Source organism: Ceratotherium simum, chromosome 32 (assembly GCF_057802395.1).
Source record: "Ceratotherium simum simum isolate JZ-2026a chromosome 32, ASM5780239v1, whole genome shotgun sequence".
Lineage (NCBI taxonomy): Eukaryota > Metazoa > Chordata > Mammalia > Perissodactyla > Rhinocerotidae > Ceratotherium > Ceratotherium simum.
The window spans coordinates 28694232-28715827 of NC_141931.1; the positions used below are offsets into that span (position 1 = coordinate 28694232).

The following is a 21596-nucleotide window of genomic DNA, read 5'->3' on the forward strand; positions in this document are numbered from 1 at the left end:
CATGTCTGACCGGGCAAGAGAAACAATAGAAAAACTAAACTAAACTAAACTAAACTAAACTAAACTAAACAGCTTTTGCACAGCAAAGGAAACCATCAACAAAACGTAAAGACAATCTTACAATTGTGAGAAGATATTTTCAAACCATACATCTGATAAGGGCCTAATCTCCAAAATATATAAATAACTGATGCATCTTAACAAAAAAAAATCTAACAACCCGATTAAAAAATGGGCAAAAGACCTGAACAGACATTTCTCCAAAGAAGATATACAGATGGCCAACAGACACATGAAAAGATGTTCAACATCATTAACTATCAGGGAAAAGCAAATCAAAACTGCAATGAGATATCACCTCACACCTGTCAGAATGGCTATAATTAACAAGACAGGAAACAACATGTGTTGGAGAAGATGTGGAGAGAAGGGAACTCTCATACACTGCTGCTGGGAGTGAAAACTGGTGCATCCCCTATAGAAGGTGGTATAGAGATTCCTCAAAAAATTAGAGATAGAACTACCATATGATCCAGCTATTCCACTGCTGGGTATTTATCCAAAAAACTTGAAAACACCAATGCATAAAGATACATGCACCACTGTGTTCATTGCAGCGTTATTCACAATAGCCAAGACTTGGAAGCAACCTAAGTGCCCATCAAGGGATGAATGGATATAGAAGATGTAGTATATATACACAATGGAATACTACTCAGTCATAAGAAACGATGAAATCCAGCCATTTGTGACAACATGGATGGACATTGAGGGTATTATGCAAAGTGAAATAAGTCAAATGGAGAAGGTCAAATACTGTATGATTTCCCTCATTAAGTAGTAGATAATAACAACAAGAAACAACCACTTAGAGACAGAGATTGGATTGGTGGTTACCAGAGGGCAAGTAGGTAAGGAGGAGGGCGAAAGGGATAATTCTGCACATGTGTGTGGTGATGGGTTGTAATTAGTATTTTGGTGGTGAACATGATGTAATCTACACAGAAATAGAAGTATAATGATGTACACCTGAAATTTATACAATGTTATTAACCAATGTTACTACAATAAACAAAAAATTAAAAAAAATTTGCACACACAAAAATAATATCAATCATAACTGAAAAAAATAAAATAAAAGAGGCTATACAATGAATTGCTCTTCTTGTTGTACTTATATAAATAATTCGGACACATTTTTTGAAACTAGACTGATTTTGCAAACCAATAAATCCTAATTTGGCTATTGTTGGCAAAAATAGGGTGATTTTAGAGACAAAAATTATGCTTCCATAGAAACTATACTACATATTTGTGGATATTGGATTCTGGTTCTGTTAATTATCTTTGAGGTGTTGGTTTTCTATCAACTGGACTGGATTGTAAATTCTTCTAGTTTCCTCAAATATCTGGTCCAAACTAACATTTTCAATTTTTTGTATCCCTTTAATTTGGATTCATTGAGAACTGGGACCTCTCTTTTTCCTGAAGCCCTGTGAACTGAAGCTGGACAACTTGGTGTAAACTTAAAGAGCACCACGATAGCCCATGCTTGGACAATCTTCATGCCTGTTCCTGTAAATGCTTCTCATTCAATACCTGGTTACTTGCTTACACAGTATATGCCTAACTATGGGAGACCCTTCGTATATTCTAAAGATGACCCAAAAGACCCAGAGGCAACTCTGAATGGGACGAATAAAGCCCTGAGAGACAACAAGTTCTGTTCAGAAGGTTGTCTCCTAAAAATAAGTAATGACTGACTCCCAGGGTCTTAGCTTACCTGTTGGCCTCTTAGACGGCAGTCTAGCTGTGCACATCAGATTCCATCTGCCATTCTTAGTACTAACCTTGATTGATTTACAGGCCTCTTCTCCTAGGTTCCCCAAGAATTGAGGTCCATCATGAAGAGAGTACAAAAACTTGGGTGGTCTATTTTGCTAACCTGTTTGGTCATCTATGTAATTATAAAATGTGGACTTAAGTGTTGTTCTAAAGCCATTGATGACAGTACTAAAATAATATTCATGCAAAGCTTATCTCACTCTCTCCCACCTAGTAGCCTCAAATATTTAAAAAAACAAGTAAAACCGTTTCACTTCTCTGACCCTGATCTTTGCCCTTTTACAACATCAGGTAGCTACACCAACAGTGCACAAATGTTCCCTTTTTTCCACATCCTTGCTAGCATTTGTTATCTCTTGTCTTTTTGTAAATAGCCATCCTCACAGGTGGGAGGTGATGTCTCATTATGGTTTTGCTTTGCATTTCCCTAATGATTAGAGATATTGAGCATCTTCTCAGGTACCCATTGGCCATTTGTATGTTTCTTCGGAAAAATGTCTATTCAGATCCTTTGCCCATTTTTAAATTGGGTTATTTATTGTTTTGCTATTCAGTTGTGTGTGTTCTTTGCATTTTTACAATATTAACCCCTTATCAGATATGTGATTTGCAAATATTTTCTCCGATACCATAGGTTGTCATTTCATTTTGTTGATGGTTTCCTCTGCCATGCAGAAGCTTTCTATTTTGATATAGTCCCATCTATTTATTTTTGCATTTATTGCCTTTGCTTTTGGTGTCAAATCCAAAATATGATCATCAAGACCAATGTCAAGGATCTTACCCCTATGTTTAATCTCAGGAGTTTTATGCAAGTCACTTGTGTTAATGGTTAGATCTCTAGAGTGTCAGGGTCTAGCACAATACCAGGCATAGAGGAGGCACTTAATGAATACTTGCTGCATAAATGTTGAATGAGAGAAGCTGGGGAATGAAAGGTAAAAAAACAATCATGAATGACTTTAAGAGTGCAGTTGGGGGGAAACTGGTTGGAGGATGGGTATTTTGGACTCATTTCCAATTCTAACCAATAAAAAGGTGCTGTAATCTATATCTATCATCTATATATATATCTATACTTATATCTACATCTATATCTCTCTTGATCTATATCTTTAGATGTTTTCTCCAAGTGTCGAAAGTTCCCCTCTTAGTTATTTCCTTAAAATGAATTCTTTATTGACAGAGACTTGATTTTCCATGTTCTATGGTGAAACCCATTTCACTAAGTCATTTCAGATTAAAGGTCATATTGGATTTAGTCTGTGCTCCCTGAGGACATGTTTGTTACCAAGATTTGTACCATCAAACAGGGGAACAGGGGACATGGATAAAAAGCTGGTCACAATACTCTGAAGGAAATAAATTGTTTCTTTCTGAGTGGGGTGGATTTCCAACCCTCTTTATTCATATTTTATAGGTTTCTAAGAGCAAGGCTGGAGGGTCCACCAAAGTGGTTATTGACGTAGGTTTCCATCTTATTGACTTGGCATGCTTCTATCAAAATGAGGAGGAGATCAGCAAGGCCCTCTGAGAGAAGATGGCAGATGGTACTGTGAAGACAGAGAACATATTCTACAACACCAAGGTTCTGTGGAGGGAGGGGTGAGAGGTTGCTGTCAGATCAGATATGTTATCTTGAAAAAAAAACAACTTTGGTATTGATTTGAATAATTTATTCATTTCCTAACATTGCAGAGGCCCATTATAGAAAAGCGGAAAACAAGAAGGGCTTGGTTTGCCCTGAAATGTATTAAGGGTGGGCTCCAGTTGCTCAACCTCTCTTATCATCAGTCAGCATTCATATGTGAATGACGAATAATGATGCTTTTCTTCTTTAACTGTTGTATGGATTGACTGAGCCACGAATGGAGTGACTCCACTCCTTTTATCCTTCAGGAGTTTCTCTCAGGAGACATCCAGATGATCTGTTGATCTCTACTTTATTGTGTTCACTTTTCTATGTTTGAAACTTTCCATAATAAAATGTTAAAATTTAACTTGAAAAAAGTGTTTCTTCATCAATAGAGTTGGTGACATAGGTTAACTCTAATACTCTCATTACCAGCTTGGGTTTCTCTGGGACCCGAGGGTACTGTAGGAAACTACAACAATGTCCTTGGACTTGCAGAACTCCAGTAGTTTCCTCTGGTTGAGGTAAGGGTGACACTCCACCTGTGAGTTGCCAATACCCTATAGTTAGTGGCTGATGTGTCCCCAGCAGCGCGCCCTGAAATGAATTCATCTGGATTGCTGTTTCTTGTGTCGTCTGACTTCAGGGTGGCCTTTGTCCCTCAGGAGACTATCCCCTGGGAGCCTCCACCTCCTTTGACCTTGACATGTTCACAAACATAGCATTCCAGTTATTCAGTTCCTGCAGGAGGATCTCAGGATGAAGAGAAAGAAGACTCATCAAACTGAGAATTTTGGAAGCGAGTTAGAGATATGGAGAATAAAATTTTAGTTATAGAATAAAGATTTAGTTCCAAAAGAATGATCTCAAAATTCTCCTGCTTTTTTGTAAAACTATGGCATGATTCTGAGAAAGTAAGTTTTCTATGCCCAAATGCCATTGAATGTAATCCTATGATCTCCTTCATTAGGCTGTGAATGCCTAGTCTCACTCATCTTTGTGGTCCTATGTCAACAGCACAGATCCTGTCTCATAAAATTACTCAGAATGCACTGGAAACTAAATTGAAAAGAACAGATTTAAAAAGTAAAGTAAGAACATGGAAAAAAATGGAAAACAACGGTAATACTAATGATTGAACAACAAGTATTCTCATAATTTATAAATTCAAAAAACAGCATGACATTTTGTAGCTGTACATGTTGTCTCCTCAGTAGATTACAAGTTCCTTAGTGGAGGGATCCTGGATTGTTGAGGGTGCTCAGTATACATTTGTTAAACAAACGTGTGAAAAAGAACAGCAAAATCCTTACTGTGGTCATTCTCATTGGCTAGGGACAAAAGTAACACCTGAGGCTGTTGACCACAACACTTTAACCACAGTTCTTACTTATAAGTAAATGTAAATTGTAATATAAATTAACCTACATGTCAGTTTGGCATTTATTTATGTGGGGATGTGGGAACTGGGCATGCGCTTGGGGTTTGCACATGGAGAGGGAGCCTGTATGCATGTGTGTTGGTGTAGAGGGAGAGACATGGTAGTAAATTCAGTTTTCAGCCCATCCTGACCACATTCTCAGAGAAACCCTCTCTTTGATGGTGTGAAGACAGAGTTAATGCATTAATATCCCTCCTTCTCTTTCAGTGCTGTTGATTTATTACCCATTTTCTGAAGAATATTGACCATGAGCTATCCACCATGAGCTCCACCAGAATTCCCTGCTTCTGAGGGTGTGGAGTGGATTTCTGAACTTGGTGGAGGTGATTCGAAGCAGCATCTGTTTCAGACTGCTGACCTTTCTTTACTTTTTTTTTTTTTTTCATTTAATGAAATAATAAAGACTTCAAAGTAAGAATATTTGCTTTTCCTTATTTTTTAAATAATACATACAAATTATAGAAAGCTTGGAAAATAAAAGGACAAAGATAGAGAATAATGATAACCAGTAATTAGTACGTTTAAAAATTCTTAAACTCTCAGTGCATTTTCCTATAGAAACATGGGGAGGTGTGTTTATTTAAAATTTAGTAATATTCTTCAATATACAGATTGTATACATTTTTTTTACTTAACGTAAGTATTACCCCAAGCTATCAAATATTAAAAATTCCAGTAATGTATTTGGCTTGTTGCAAGGCAGTGCATCTTATTAGTTTATTTAATATCTTAATAATCTGCCTATGTTTTGGCATTTTTATTAGTTCTTGTATATTTTCCTATTGATTCATTTATTCATTCAGCAAAAACTTTATGGTACACCCTTTGTGTGCCAGACATTGTTTTATCAATAAATAAATTAGATAAGAATTAAATTAAGATGAGAAATGTCTTGAGTTTACAAGCTAGTGAAGGAAGAAGACCACAAAGGAAATAAGGAGTATGTAGCTGTTAGAAATGGATACGTGCCTGTTCTGAGGTAATTCTACACAGTCTCACCTTTCTGTACAGCTAATAAGCAGAGGCACTGACTATCCTGCATTCCACACTATTGGCTCAAGAAGTTTGCCCAGCAAACAGCCTTGGAATGTGGAGATAGTGGCTCCCTTCAAAGAAATGGAAGGCAAGCCTACTGTCTAGTAATATGAAGATAATGTCTTCCTCCAGAGAAACAACAGGGATGTTCAGTGCCTTCTATAATCCATCCGAGTTCCCTAGACTCAAGTTTTCCTCCTGTGAGTCAACCTGCAAGTTCAGGGGTCATGTGGGCCCCTTCACTCCACCCTATAGAAGTGGGAGCTCAGAGGCCTAGCACAGCAAACTTTATTGTTGGAAATATTTTCACAATACATCCATGTATCAAATCATCAGATTGTAAACCTTAAACTTACACAATGTTATATGCTAAATATATTTCAGTAAAGCTGGAAATAATGTTGTTACTTTGGCTACAGTTATTGTTGTGAGTACTAACGGGTCCTTCGATCATCGACAAGTTTCATGACTTCTGCCAGCATCCATGAAACTGTGGCAAGTTAATTTGTTAGCTTGCAATTCAAGTTAAAATCTTCGATCCTTCATGATGCTTGACAGAGGTATGGAGAAAAATTAAGCCGGTAGGAAAAGAAGTAGTGGTGGGCAGTGGGAGTGTTAGGTGCTGTTGCAAGTAGGGTGGTCAGAAAAGAATTCACTGAGAAGGTGGCTCTTGAGCAAAAATTTGAACGAGACAAGAGTGTGAAGTATGTGGATGTGTGGGATAGTATTCCTGGACATGGAACAGAAAAACATAAGGCCAAGAAGAAGAAGTGTTCCTATAATATGTAAGTGACAGCAAGTAGGCTGATGCTGGTGATGTTTAGTGAGCAAGGGAGATAATAGTAAAAGATAAATTCCAGATTTGCAATAGGGGTCAATGTCATGTAGGCTTTCAAAAGGACTTGAAATTTTTTTCTGAGAGAAATGGAGAATGATTGCAGAGTAGCTACGTGAGCTGACATGTTTTAAAAGGATAACTCTGGATTTTATGTGGAGAAGGAAAAGGGGAGAAAACCTCTCTGTTAGGGCTTTCTACAGAAATTCAAATGAGAGATGACGTTGTCTTGAGCAATCATATGGGCAGGCAACATGGTCAGAAGTTGTTACAACACGGATCTATTTTAAAAGTAGAGTCAACAAGGCTGTATTACATACTGGATACATGGTAAAAGGAAAAAGACAAGTCAAAATTGATACCAGACATTTTGGGGTAAGGAATTGTAAAGAATGTGTTTCCATGTATTGAGATGGAGATGATGTGGGAGGAGCAAATTTTTTGTGGGAAGATTATTAGTTTAATTTTAGACATGTATGTTTGAGAAGCTTGTTAGGTATCCAGGTGAAGATACTCTGTAGACAGCGGGGCATACAAGTCTAGTGAGAGAGGAGAAGTCTAGACCAAAGATATGTAATTGGGATTTGTCAGAATATAATTGTCATTTTAAAGCCACAAAGGCAGCTATCAGAGATTAGATAGATGAGTGAGTGTGGAGAGAGAAGAGCTGTGAGGGATCCCCTCATTAAGAAGTGGAGGACCCAGCAAAGGAGGCTGAGAAGGAGAGGCTAGTGAGGTAGGAGGGAAAGTGGGACATTGTTTTGTCTTGGAGGGCAAATGAAGGAGCTGTTTCAAGGAGAAGAGTCAAATGCTACTAACAGGACGAGTAAGATGAGGATTGAAATGGACCATTGCGTTTGGCAACTGACCTTAACAAAGTCAAGAGCAGTTCTGAGATAATTGTGGAGACAAAAGCCTGGATAGAGTGGGTTCAAAAAAGTGTAGGAAGAGAGCAATTAGAGAAAGAGCACAGACAGTTCTCAAAGAAGTTGATATAAAGAGGACCACAGAATTGAGCAGTTGCAGAAGAAGAAAATGAAGTCAAATGAAGATTGTCAGCGATGGGAAAAACAACAGCATGCTCCTGTGCTCTTAGAATGTTCTAGTAGAGAGAGGAAAATTGCTGGTACAGGAGACAGAGGGGAAAATTGCTGGAATCATGTCTGTACTAGTTTCCTATTGCTGTTATAACAGGTTACACTAACTTTGTGGCTTGAAACAACACAAATTTATTATCTTACACTTCTGGAGTTCAGAGAAGTTCAAACTCAGGTTCAAATGGCTGAAACCAAAGCATCAGCAGGCCTGCATTCCTTGAACCTCTATGGGAAAATCCATTTCCTTGCCTTTTACAGCTTCAAGAGGACACTTTCATCCTTTGTCTCATGGACTCTTCCTCCATCTCCAAAGCTAGCTGCACAGCATCTTCGAATGTCTTATCTATGGTTCTATCCTCACATGTCCTCTTTGACTGAAAACTTCCTTGGCCCTACTTACAAGTACTTTGTGATTACATTAGGCCTCCCTGGATAACCTAGGGGAATCCTCCCATCTCTTGATTCTTAATGACTTCTATAAAGTATTTTATACCATGCAAGGTGACATATTCACAGTTTTCAGGGATTAGGGCATGGACATCTTTGGGTCCACTGTTCAGTCTACTGCACTAGCTCTGTGGTTAATTTGGGGAAACTAAACCTCAGTTTCCAGAACTTTCTAGTAAGAATAATTGTATAACAAGGTCATAAGTATTGAAACTCTAGATTTCATCTCAGATATAAAGTGGAAAGCCACATTAATAAAAAAACTGTCCTTTTAAGGCTGATATTGTTTTGACCATACCATCTTACCCACTTCTCAGTAAACACTCCTCATGGTCTTAGTTTGTAATTCCTTCACAGGGTATGTTGACATCATCCTTGTTCACACAGACAACTCAAGCTATTCAGTGTTTTGACGTACTCAACTCCTGAGAGTTTCTGCTTATACCTACACTACATGAAGTAACTACTCCCATGTTTATTTCTTAGAACTGCTTCATCTCTGAAATCGTAACTGTAACACATTCCACCTGGATCAATTCTCTCTATGTTTTCTACTACACCTCAATCCATCAAGTTATTGATTCATCAAGAATTGTAATCACTGAGTCTTTTTCTCTCATTTTCATCCTTTTGCTTTGCATAAAAGTTTACATATTCAAATTAGGTTAAGTAAGAAAATAAATTGAAGTTTAAACAGATTCCACTTATTCTATCTACATTTCTCCTTTAAACATGTTGGCGCAGGGTGAGACCTCCTGGCTTTTTTACCTCTTAGTCTGTCCTTGTACAAATCATACAGGATAAAGGTGTCTAAAACCAAGACAACTGTTTGGCTTTTATTTATGTGGATACATTTATCTGTAGCTGAGTCACACCTCACCTGGAGATTCTTACTTGTTTGACTTTAGTAAAGCCTAAGTATTCCTGTGTTTTAAAAGCTCACCAAATAGTTCTAAGTGTGGCCAAGTTCCGAAATATCCAATCTAAATTGTATCAGATTTTGACTATGATTTCAGTGGTCAAGGTATTTGCTTTACCAATACTCAATGAACCCCAAATGGTTTTATTAGATCACTCATGATCACTCCATTGCTCTTGACATGTAATCACCTTGGGAAGATAACTGTGACCCAATCCTGGCCAATGACACATGAGAGGAGCTGTGCTGAGGTGTCTCTAAGAGAGTTTCTGTCACTTCTTAAAACAAGTGATTCCCATACCAACTCATATGGAATGCAGCAAAAGAGGTCAGGAGAGGGAAACACATAACAATACAGGCCCACATTAACAAACAAGAAAAAGCCCAAATAAGCAACCTTAAATTACTCCTAACAGACCCAGATACAGAAGAACAAACAAAGTCCAAGGTCAGCAGAAGGAGAGAAATAATAAAAATTGGAGCAGAAATAAATGAAATTAAGACCAAAAAAAAAAAAAAAAAACAGTAGAAAGGATTAATGAAACAAAGAGTTGGTTCTTTGAGAAGATAAGCAAAATTGACAAACCCTTAGGCAGACTCACTAAGAAAAAAAGAGAAAAGGCTCAAATAAATAAAATTAGAAATGAAAGAGGAGAAATTACAATAAATGTCACATAAATACAAAGAATTATAAGAGAATAGTATGAAAAACTATATGCTAACAAACTGGATGAATTCCTAGACTCATACAACCTGCCAAAACTGAATCAAGAAGAAATAGAGAATCTGAATAGACCAATAACAAGCAAAGAGATTGGAACAGTGATCAAAAACCTCCCAAAAAATAAAAGTCCAGGACCAGATGGCTTCTCCGGTGAATTTTACCAAACATTCAAAGAAGATATAATATCCATCTTTCTCAAACTATTCCAAAAAATAGAGGAAGATGGAACACTTCCTAACACATTCCATAAGGCCAACATCACCCTGATACCAAAGCCAGACAAGGACAATACAAAGAAGGAAAATTAGAAGCTAATATAGCTGATGAACATAGATGCAAAAACCCTCAACAAAATATTGGAAAACTGAGTACAGCAATATGTTAAAAAGATCATACACCATGACCAAGTGGGATTTATACCAGGGACACAGGGATGGTTCAACATCTGCAAATCAATCAACGTGATACACCACATTAACAAAACGAGGAATAAAAACCACATGATCATCCCAATAGATGCAGAGAAGGCATTTGACAAGATCCAACATCCATTTATGATAAAAACTCTCTATAAAATGGGTATAGAAGGAAGGTACCTCAACATAATAAAGGCCATTTATGAGAAACCCACAGCCAACATCATACTTAACAGGGAAAGTCTAAAAGCCATTCCTCTGAGAACAGAAACAAGACAAGGGTGCCCACTTTAACCACTCTTATTCAACATAGTGCTGGAGGTTTTGGCCAGAACAATTAGGCAAGAAAAAGGAATAAAAGGAATCCAAATAGGCAATGAAGAAGTGAAACTTTCATTATTTGCAGATGATATATTTTATATATAGAAAACCCTGACATAACATCTGATGCCAATCCTCCTATTTTTGCCAAGGAAGATTGGCCTTGGGCTAACATCAATGCCCATCTTTCTCTACTTTATATGAGACACCACCACAGCAAACCCTGGGCCACAAAAGCTGACTGCATGCACTTAACTGCTGCACCACTGGGCCATCTGCTGTTCTTGTTTTTAATCCATCCTGCCACTCTGTGTCTTTTGATTGGGGAATTCAATCCATTTACATTTAGAGTGATTATTGATATATCAGGGTTTAATGCAACTATTTTATCAGTCATTTTCTGGTTCTTCTGCATTTCCTTTGTTTCTCATCCCATGTGTCACAGACTACCAATTCAGTTTGGTAGTTCTCTATGATGATTTTCTTAGTTTTTTCTTTATTTATCATATGCATCTCTGTTCTGATTGTTTGTTTAGTGGTTACCATGAGGTTTATAAAAAATATATTCTAGATGAGATAGTCTATGTTCTGATAGCCTCTTATTTCCTTAGACTAAGTTGATTCCGTCCCTTTCCTCTTAACCTTCTAAATTATTATTGTCACAACTTATTCCAACTTGTGTTGTGAGTTTGTGGTTAAAGTGACAATGTTATATTCATTTTTGGTGTTTTCCTTCCTTTATCTTTGATGTTATAATTAAGTGTTTGCTAACCTGTTCTGATCCAAAGCAGATTTTGTCTACCTATTTTTATCCTTGCTCAAGACTTTGTATCCTGTTTCTCTTTTTTTTTTTTTTTTCAGGTATGAGGGCCTTCTTGAGCTTTTGTTTATTTGGACAAGTTTTTATTTTTCCATCATATCTGAAGGATATTTTCACTGAACAGAGTATTCTTGGCTGAAAGTTTGTGTCATTCAGAATTTTGAATACATCATTCCACTCTCTTCTAGCCTGTAAGTTTTCTGCTGAAAGCCTCATAGGAGTTCCTTTATACATTATTATTATTTTTTTTTTGTCTTGCTGACCTTAATATTTTTCCTTTGTCACTGACCTTTGCCAGCTTTACTGCTATATGCCTTGGAGAGCATCTTTGTATGTTGATATAGTTAGGAGATCTATTGACTTCATTCACTTGTAATTCCAGCTCTTTCCTCAGGTTTGGAAAGTTCCCAGGTATTATTACTTTAAACAAGCTCTCTGCTCCTTTTTCCCTCTGTTCTCCCACCGGAATAACTGTAATCCTTATGTTGCATTTCCTAATTGATTCAGATGTTTCTAGGAGAATTTCTTAATTTCTTTTTGGTCTTAGTTCTCTCTCCTCCTCCATGTGGAACATTTCTACTTTCCTAACTTTTAGGTTGCTAATTCTTATGTCCATATTTTCAGCTCTATTCTTTAAAGGTTCCAGATTTTGCTTTATCTCTTCCATTGTGTTTTTCATCTCTAACATTTCTGATTGGTTTTTCTTTATAGTTTCAATCTCATTTGTGAAGAAGTTCCTGATTTCATTTCACTATCTGCATTTTCTTGTAACTAGTTTTGCATTTTTATGATAGCTATTTTGAATTCTCTGTCATTTGGATTATAAATTTCTGTGCCTTCGGGATTCATTTCTGGGTGTTTGTCATTTTACTTCTAGTCAGGAGATTTAATATATTTTTGTATATTGTTTGTTGGTGTGGATTTATTTCTCCTCATAGTGATAACGTCTGGTTGCAGCTTCTACCTGGCGCGACTGGGTTGGTGTCAAGAGCTGTGTGTTCTGAGCCCACCACAATCTGCAGGTGCTCTGGAAGACCAGCTGTGTTGGACTGCAGAGCAGGGGGAGTGGCACTTCATTTTACCTGCCCAATACCAAGGGCTTCTTGCCTTCCTTCACTATCTGCTCTCCTGGGGTGCTAGCTTGATGAAGGCACCACCACAACAGTTCAGTAACCTCCCTGCAGGAGTTAGCCATGGGCTGTGAAGGAACCTGGTGAGTGATGGTTTTCCCATGCAGGGCTGCCCCTCCCTCCTCTTTCTATGAGAGCCAAGTTGACCTGGAGTCACTGCTGTTGGGAATGGAGTGTTCTCCTTACCTCCTTCTACTTCCTCTGGAGAGTCCACCACCTCCCCCTTCAGACATATGGCTGAGTGGATCTCTCAGACATTGTTTGTGTTATGTGAACATCCTATATTGGTATATGAATGTCCTTTTTGTTGTGTTATAGGGGGGAGAGTTTAAGGGGAGAGGCTCTCTGCCATGATGTTGACATCACTCTCGGTCCTGTTTTTTTTTCTAAATCCATTCTACCAATCTATACCTTTTGATTAGGGGAGTTTATCTACATTTAAAGTAATTATTGATGGAGAAAGATTTACATTTTTAATTTTTTTATGTGTGACTTAAGTCCTGTATTTCTTCGATTGTTGCTTTCCTTTCTGTTTAGATGATTTTTAGTAGTGACACGTTTTGATGTCCTTATCATTTTAAGTTGTGTATATTCTATTGTTATTTTCTTTGTGCTTACCATACAGATTACAAATAACATTGTAAAGTTATAACAATATATTTTGAATTGATACCAATTTAACTGAAGTGCCATACAAAAACTCTACTCCTATACAGCTCTGGTCCCCTCTCCCAATTTATGTTATCAATGTCACTACATTTATCTTTATACATTGTGTACATATTAAAACGTATGCATAATTACTTTTATGAACGCATCTTTAAAATCTTATAGAATTAAAAAGATAGAGTTACAAACCAAAGGTAAGTCAGTCCATAGTTTTATATTTGCCCATATATTTATCTTTACCGGAAGTCTTCGTATCTTCATATGGCTTTAAATTACTGACTAGTGTCCTTTCATTTGAATCTGAATGACTTTCTTTACACTCCTTATAGAGCAGTTCTAATGGTAATGAATGCTTTCAGGTTTTGTTTATCTGAAATTGTCTCAATTAATCCCTTCTTTTTGAAAGACAGTTTTACCTGATATAAAATTCTTGGTTGCCAGGTTTTTTTCCTTCAGCACTTTAGATATATCATCTCACTGCCTTGCGTCCTCCAATGCTTCTGATGAGAAATCTGTTGATAATCTCATCCAGGATCCCTTGTATCTGATGAGTCGTGTTTCCTTGTTGCTTGAAGATATTCTCTTGTCTTTGCTTTTCAATTTTTTGAATTTAATGTGTGTAGGTGTGGATATCTTTGAGTTTATCTTACCTGTAATTCTTTTACATTCTTGGATTTGTTATTCAAGTCTTATATTACAGTTCAGGAGTTTTGTTTATTATTTCTTCAGATAATCTCTCTGTCTCATTCTCTCTCTCTCCTCCTTCTGAGACTCTGATAATGTGTATATTTGTCCACAGGTTAGTGTCCTATAAGTGCTTTAGATTCTGTTCACATTTCTGCATTTTATTCTTTCTGTTCTTTAGGTACCATGATTTCTATGTCTTCTTCAATATTATGATTTTATTCTTTCATGAATTACCTGATTTCCTTTAGTTCTCTGTCAAATATTTCCTTGTGCAATTTCAGCATATGTAATATGCTTGTTTAAAACACTTTTTCTACTAAGTCCAATACTTGTGCTTGTTCCAGAACAGTTTTTTCTGATTTATTTTCTTCTTTTCAATGAGTCGCGTATTCTTGTTTTTTTTTTTTTGTTTTTTTTTGTATGTTTTGTATGCTTGTTTAACAGGGAATTTGGAAAAACAGCCATCTCTCGCACTCCTTGTAGATTTGTTCTGTGTCCTGACAATCCTTCACTTACCAGCTTGGCATGCTCCTAGTCTTGGGATCAGCCCAATATGAAAGCTGAAAGTCTATTCACTTCTTTTCTGAGCATGCATCTATTCTCCTGAATAGATGGCTGCTTTTAGAATGGAATAATATCCCAAAAACACACATCTCAGCTTCTCCTCAGAGCTTTATATGGTCTATTCTATGTCCCCACCATTTATCTCTTGCCCCTGGCATCTGTGCATCTATATTCCCCCTGCAGCTGTAATGAGTCATTCCAGTGCTTTTCAGTTCAAGCTTAGAGTTAGGTGAAATAGGCACCAGTCTTTCAGGCAGCACCCAAGGAGCTTAGAATATTGCAAATAATATCTTCTATGATCACTCTGATTTGAGTGAGGTAACCAAGAACTGTTCTGGTGTCACTTACAGATCAAGCCTACACTGTGTCAGGCAGGGGGAGGGGCAAGGGTGAGTAAAAATGTGATGAAAAATCCTACCACTTTGAATCTAGCTTTTTCCTAACTGGATGTTCATCTTGTTGCTGTATATCTTTGTTTGACTGTTTTCCAGAGCTCCTATAAGATTATTTCAGCTAGTTTCTTGTTGTTTCCTTATGTTCCTGTGGGGTAGCATAGAGCTTCCTAGTCCATAATTTTGCTGACATCACTCTATGTGTGCAATTTTAAATCATTTCATAATATTCCATTGTCTCAATGCCTCTTAATTTCCCTTACTCCTCCAAAGTTTATTATAATTTAAGTTGTTTCCAGTTTTTTCTTTCATGAATACTGCTAAGATAATAAATTATATAAAATATTCACCAGTTATTTTGTTAGTTACATCTTGATAGTTTTCTAAATGTTATATAACTGGGTGAAAGATATAAACACTCTAAGGTTTGGTTTGTATGCTGCAAATGATATCCAAAACTGTTAATAATTAATACTCCAATAATCACCTTGCCAGATTGTCTTTTTACGGCACCCTTTTCAGGATTGCACCCTTTTTATGACTGGATATTCTTTCAATAAAGTAAATTAAAAAAACAAAAATAATTTTGATGATGGGAAAGGTAAAAAGGCTAATTTTATTTCAATTTGAAGTTTTAATTCATTATTGATGATCAAGTTTTTGAAAAATTCTCATTAAGCATTCCTCCGAATTGTTTGTTTGTGTGTGTGTGTGTATGTCAAATGATTTATGATGAAGAAAAAACTTCATCATGACAAAAACAAAGCAGAGATTTGTATCTGGAGGTTTATAGTCTAACATATGGTCAATAATTGTTCAGCAAATCTCTTGTGATAATTTACTAATGCATGTGGATCCTAAACAAAAAATTTACTTGTACAACAAGTTAGTGAGTTATTTAGCACCATACAATAATTCGTTAAGTTTTCTCTTGGATATAAAACAAACAGAAAAGTTAACTGGTTCCACTTCTCGCTCTAATGACAGGGAGGCTGAATAGGCCATCCGAAGCAAAATTGAAGATGGTACTGTGAAGAGAGAAGACATATTCTACACTTCAAAGGTGCTGTGTATGTGGTGTATGTGTGTCAAATGTGTGAATGTGATTGTGTGGAGATATCAATTATATGATAGGACCAGTAGTTGTTTGGTAAATTGTACTTATTGGTACAAGTTTTTCACATATATTCATGAATTAAGTATAGCATCAAAAATGATGTTGGGGGATGGCCCCATGGCCTAGTGGTTAAGTTTGTTGCACTCTGGTTGGGCAGCCCGATTTCGCTTCCCATGTGCAGACCCACGCCACTCGTCAGTGGCCACATTGTGGCGGCAACCCACATACAAACTAGAGGAAGATTGGCACAGATGTTAGCTAAGGGTGAATCTTCCTCAGGACAAAAAAAAAAAAAGATGATGGCTTTCTCATCATTGCTTTGTTCAAATTTTATGACTTTATAGTAAAGTCACGTTACTTTTCTGATGGTCAGACCATATCAGTGTTTAGTATGGCCTATGAATCAGACTGAACTGTGATCAGATTATAGCTTCCTTGACATGTGGGTGACTTACTAAAATTTCCTAAGAAACTGAATCTCAATTCTCACCTCTGTCAATAAGAGCGAGCCTCCATTTCACCATCTCTAACTTTTCACTAAGTAGGATGACAAGTAGTTGTCTCAGGGGATTCAGAAGGTGGGAATTTTGAGAGTGGGTTATCATAGTTATCATTTTGATTTAACATATTCAATTATTTAACATATATTGTATGCTTAGCATGTATTTTAAGTAATTTCCATGCATTACGTTTAATTCCTCAGCAACTCTCCTAGGTAAACTAGAATTCTTATTTCTTACGAGTGTAAAATCTAAGCTCAGGTTGCTCTCCCTGCACTCATCTCCTGCCTCAGTCAGAGTTACTCTTCTCTTTGTTAGAAACTCCTGATGGGTAGTGGGCACAGGAAGAAAGAGAAAGTAACGTGACTACTTAGTAGCAGCTTTGCTGTAGGTTTCTTGGGGATGGAGGTATTTGCCAAAGAATTTGCCAAAGATTTCCATCATTGAAACATTTTTTCATATCAGAAACCATTATTATTCTAAGTGTTATCTATTAGGAAGGAAGACTTAGGAGGCACAAAGTAACAATGGAGACAGAATTGTCCTTCTCACCAAATGTATTCTTCACACATCCACCTGGTCAACTGCAATGCATTTAAAGTGTCAACATATGATCACCGTGAAGTAGAAGCAGCTTTGGGGTTTCTCAGGAGAGATTTCTCCCATAAATGATGGAGACCAATATGCTCCATCTTGGTAGAGCTGTGACATGAAATATCAATAGCTAATGGGTATCAGATAGGGCCAGTTTGTTTTCAATGACATAATTGTTTATTGTATCCACCATTATAGATTAAGCACAGGGTATGTCTTACCTATGTAATATCCAACTTCTATTACTGTTGTTAAAGACAGAAAAGGACCACAGAGAATAGAACAAATAGGCAATGTTACATGGGATCCTATAATGATAAATCCAACTCTCTGTAGCCCTTATATAGTAATGCTGTCTGAGGGACTGTGAAAAGAGATGGCAACTCATACATAGAATGTTATCAGTCTCAGGAAAGATGAATTGCTGCTCTGTCCCCAGATAGATCAAGAGTTTAATATAATCAACTCACCACCCAGGGGCTGCCTTGTCTCCAGGAGGAACGGTTCTTTACCAGATTCAGTGTCAGTCCCTGCTTCTGCTGACAGTCACCGATGTCAAAGTAGCGGGAGCTCAAACAGCCTTGGTAAGAAGTAGCCCATGAAGTTTGTCCATGCATGGTCCTAATACCTTTCAACATGGCTAGTCCATTCATGGGCCCATCATGTAAGTACTGGGGTGATCAGCTGTAGAGGCTAATTAGCATCCAGTGGATAAGACCTCCTCTTTACCTAATTGTTGAGATCCTCTCCTGAAGACTCTGGTGGTGATAGAAGTCTCCCAGGCAGAGACTGGGATAGCATAGATGCTCTCAGTTGGAAGTCTGGGTCGGTGTACAAGGATATTTTGAGTGCCAAGCAGGTATAGGTAGAGTGACAACTGTGTGGCATAATAACTGACTCCATATAGTACATTTCTCATTTAATCCTCGTCACAACCTTTCTGCAAATTACCTGTTATACTCTCTTTAAACCAATTGGTGCACTTTATATTTAAAATTGTTTTCAGCTTTATTGAGGTAAAATTGATGAATAAAATTCTAAGATGATTAAAGCATATGACATGTTGATTTGGTACATGTATACATTGTGAGAAGGTTCTTCTCATCAAGTATAACACATGTATCACTTCATATATTTACCTTTTTTTTTTTTCCGGTGAGAACATTTAAATTCTATTTTCTTAGCAAATGTCGGTTATACAGTACAGTATTATCAACTATGCGACCATGTTATAAATCAGATCCTCAAGCCTTATTTGTTTTTTAGCTGAAAGTTTGTACCATTTTACCAATGTCTTCCCTTTTCCCCCAAACTCTAGCCCCTGGCAAATACTTTTCTACTCTCTGTTTCTAGGAACTCGAATTTTTTTCAGATTTCACCGTGCAGTATTTGTCTTTCTCTGTCTGGCTTATTTTGCTAAGTATAATACCCTCCAATATCATCCTTGTTTTTGCAAATGACAGGCTTTCCTTCTTGTCCAAAGTTGAATAATATTCTATTGTGTATGTGTATATATATATATATATATATATACCACATACTGTTTATGCATTCACCCATCAATAGACACAAAGATTGTTTCCATACTTTTGCTGGGAGAACAATGCTGAAATGCACAAGGAAGTAGAGATATTTCTTTGAGATAATGATTTTGTTTCCTCTAGAGAAATACCCAGAAGTGGAATTGCTGAACCGTATGGTAACTTTATCTTTTATTTCTCGAGGCACCTCCACACAGTTTTCCTCAGAGAGCATACCAATTTACCTTTCGACCAACAGTGCATAAGGGTTCCCTTCTCTCACATCCTTGTGAGCATCTAACAGTTGTGATGTGGCGTCTCACTGTGGCTGTGCTTTGCGTCTCCTTGATGATTCGTATTTCTGAACAGCTTTTTATGTGTCCATTGGACATGTGTGTGTCTTCTTTGGAAAAATGTCTATTCAGGCCCTTGCCCAATTTTTAAATTGGGCTAATTATATTTTTTTTGTTATTGAGTTGCATGGCTTTCTGGTATATTTAATATATTAACCCCTTATCGGATATGTGGTTTGCAAATATTTTGTCCCATTTCACAGGTTTCCATTTAACTTTGTTGATGGTGTCATTGCTGTGGAGAAACTTTTAATTTTGATGTAGTGCCACCTGTTTATTTTTGCATTTACTGCCTTTGCTTTTGGTGTCAAATCCAGAATACGATTGCCAAGACCAAAGTCAAGGAGCTTACCTCTACACTTTCTTTTAGGAGGTTTAAGCAGGTGTCTATTGTTAATGGTTAAATCCCCAGGGCTTCAGGATGTAGCGTAATGCGAGGCACACAGGAGGCACTGATAAATGCTTGTTGCATAAATGTTGAATCAGAGCACCTGGGGAATGAAGGCTAAAAAAACAATCATGAATGACTTCAAGAGCTTAGTTGGGTAGAACTGGATGGATAATATACCAGTATTATGGATACATTTCCAATTCAATGCCCAAAATACATGCTGATATCTGTATCTATATCTATACCGTATATATCTATATGTATATCTATATCTATCTACATCTATATCTTTAGAAGTTTTCTCCACGTCAGAAGGTTTCCTGTTAGTTACTTCCATACAATGAATTCTTTATTGATAGAGACTTGATTGTCCGTATTTTACGGTGAAGCCCATTTTCCTAAGTCACTTTAGATTAGAGGTCATGTTGGAGTTTAGTCTGTGCCTCCCAAGGACAGGTTTGTTATCAAGGTTTGCACCATCAAACTGGGGAACCAGAGACAACAGGAGACAGCTGGTGAAAATGCTATGATGGAAATAAATTGCTTCTCTCTGAGTTGGGTGGATTTCCAACACTCCATATTCGTATTTTATAGGTTCCTAAGAGCAAGGCTGGAGAGGCCACCAAAGTGGCTATTGATGTAGGTTTCCATCACATCGACTCTGCATACCTCTATCAAAATGAGGAGTAGATTGGCAAGGCCCTCGGAGAGATGATGGTGGATGGTACTGTGAAGAGAGAGGACATATTCTACACCAGGAAGGTGTTGTGGGCAGAGTGACAAGAGTTTGCTGTCAGCTTAGCTATATATCTCCTAACATTGTAGAGGCCCATTATAAAAAAATAGAAAACAGAAAAGGCTTGCTTTGCCCTGAAATGTGTTAAAGATGGGACCCAGTTGCTCAACCTCTCTGATCATCAATGAGCATTCATATTTGAAGCACAAATAATGATACTTTTCTTCTATATCTGTTGTATGGATTGACTGAGCTACTATGGAGTGATTCCACTCCTTTTATTCTTCAGGAGATTTTTCTCAGGACATTTCCAAGTGAGGCTGACATATTATTCAGAAAAGAGAATCAGACTAGGAAATACTTTTTTCAAGTCAGCATTGTGTAAAATTTTCTGAGGTGGGAAACCCTGCTTCCAATATCAAGTGAGCTGAGACTTATACAGAATTATGCTACGTGTGTTGACATCTGTGATACTGAATTCTTGAAAAGCAGTCCTCTCAGCAGAATTGTTTCCAGGCAGTTATTATATGGGACAGTAGTTTCCATTTCCCCTTACCTGACATTTCTTGACTCTCCTTCCAGAGAGGACTTTTCTAATCCTTGAAACACTTAGGTTGTTTTTCCTGGGCCATCTAAGTATTAATCACAGTTTTGTTACAGTCACTCAAATAAATCTCAGTTCCCATTAAGGAGCTCGTTTTTACCAAGTCACATAAATGTAGACCCAGCGCCTCATATATTTAGACCACCACAATGGTTTGTTACTCACTTCTCAATCTTTTAACGATGATGTTTAGTTTGCGTCCCTGAATATGGGAAATTACAAGCCATTTTTTATTTATTTTGGTCACTGCAGCTTTGGGCTACTTTCCTTCGACCAGAATTGGTTTGACCAGCACTGGAAAGATCACTGAAGAAACTTGGACTGTACTATGTTGATCTCTTCCTCATTCATGTGTCAATTGCTATGAAGGTTAGATTTTGCTTTTCCTTGTTATGCCCAAGGGTGTTCTATCACTGCTGTTGCACCTCCATTCTCTCATTCTGGCTGGGTTTTCTGGGTTCTTACTGAGAGAGGTAGGTCTGAGTGTGGTGGATAGAATTGATAAATGATTCGTGAGCCTCCTTGACAGTTGTGTCACTTCGCCATCAAGATTATTTTTATTCTTAACTTATAGCATTCAGAAGGATTGAAATTGAATGATCTCACTGCCTCCACTTCAGAGAGTTGAGGACATGACCTTACATTTCTAAGTGATATGCTTCTGTCTGTAGTCTCTTGGTGATTAGGGTCTTCAAGAAAGTTGAGTTACAACAGACTGCAGAGGTACAATAAGAAATCCCCACCTCTTTAGGGGGAGACTCCCTCCCATATGGATCTCTCATTTCCAATCAAGAGTGAAGTATCAT

General features: G+C 37.3%; 1 pseudogene; it reads left to right on the forward strand.

Moving 5' to 3' along the window:
* The window catches only part of LOC101405326 (aldo-keto reductase family 1 member C15-like), a 51310-nt pseudogene that overhangs the window by 21029 nt on the left and 8685 nt on the right, over positions 1-21596 (forward strand).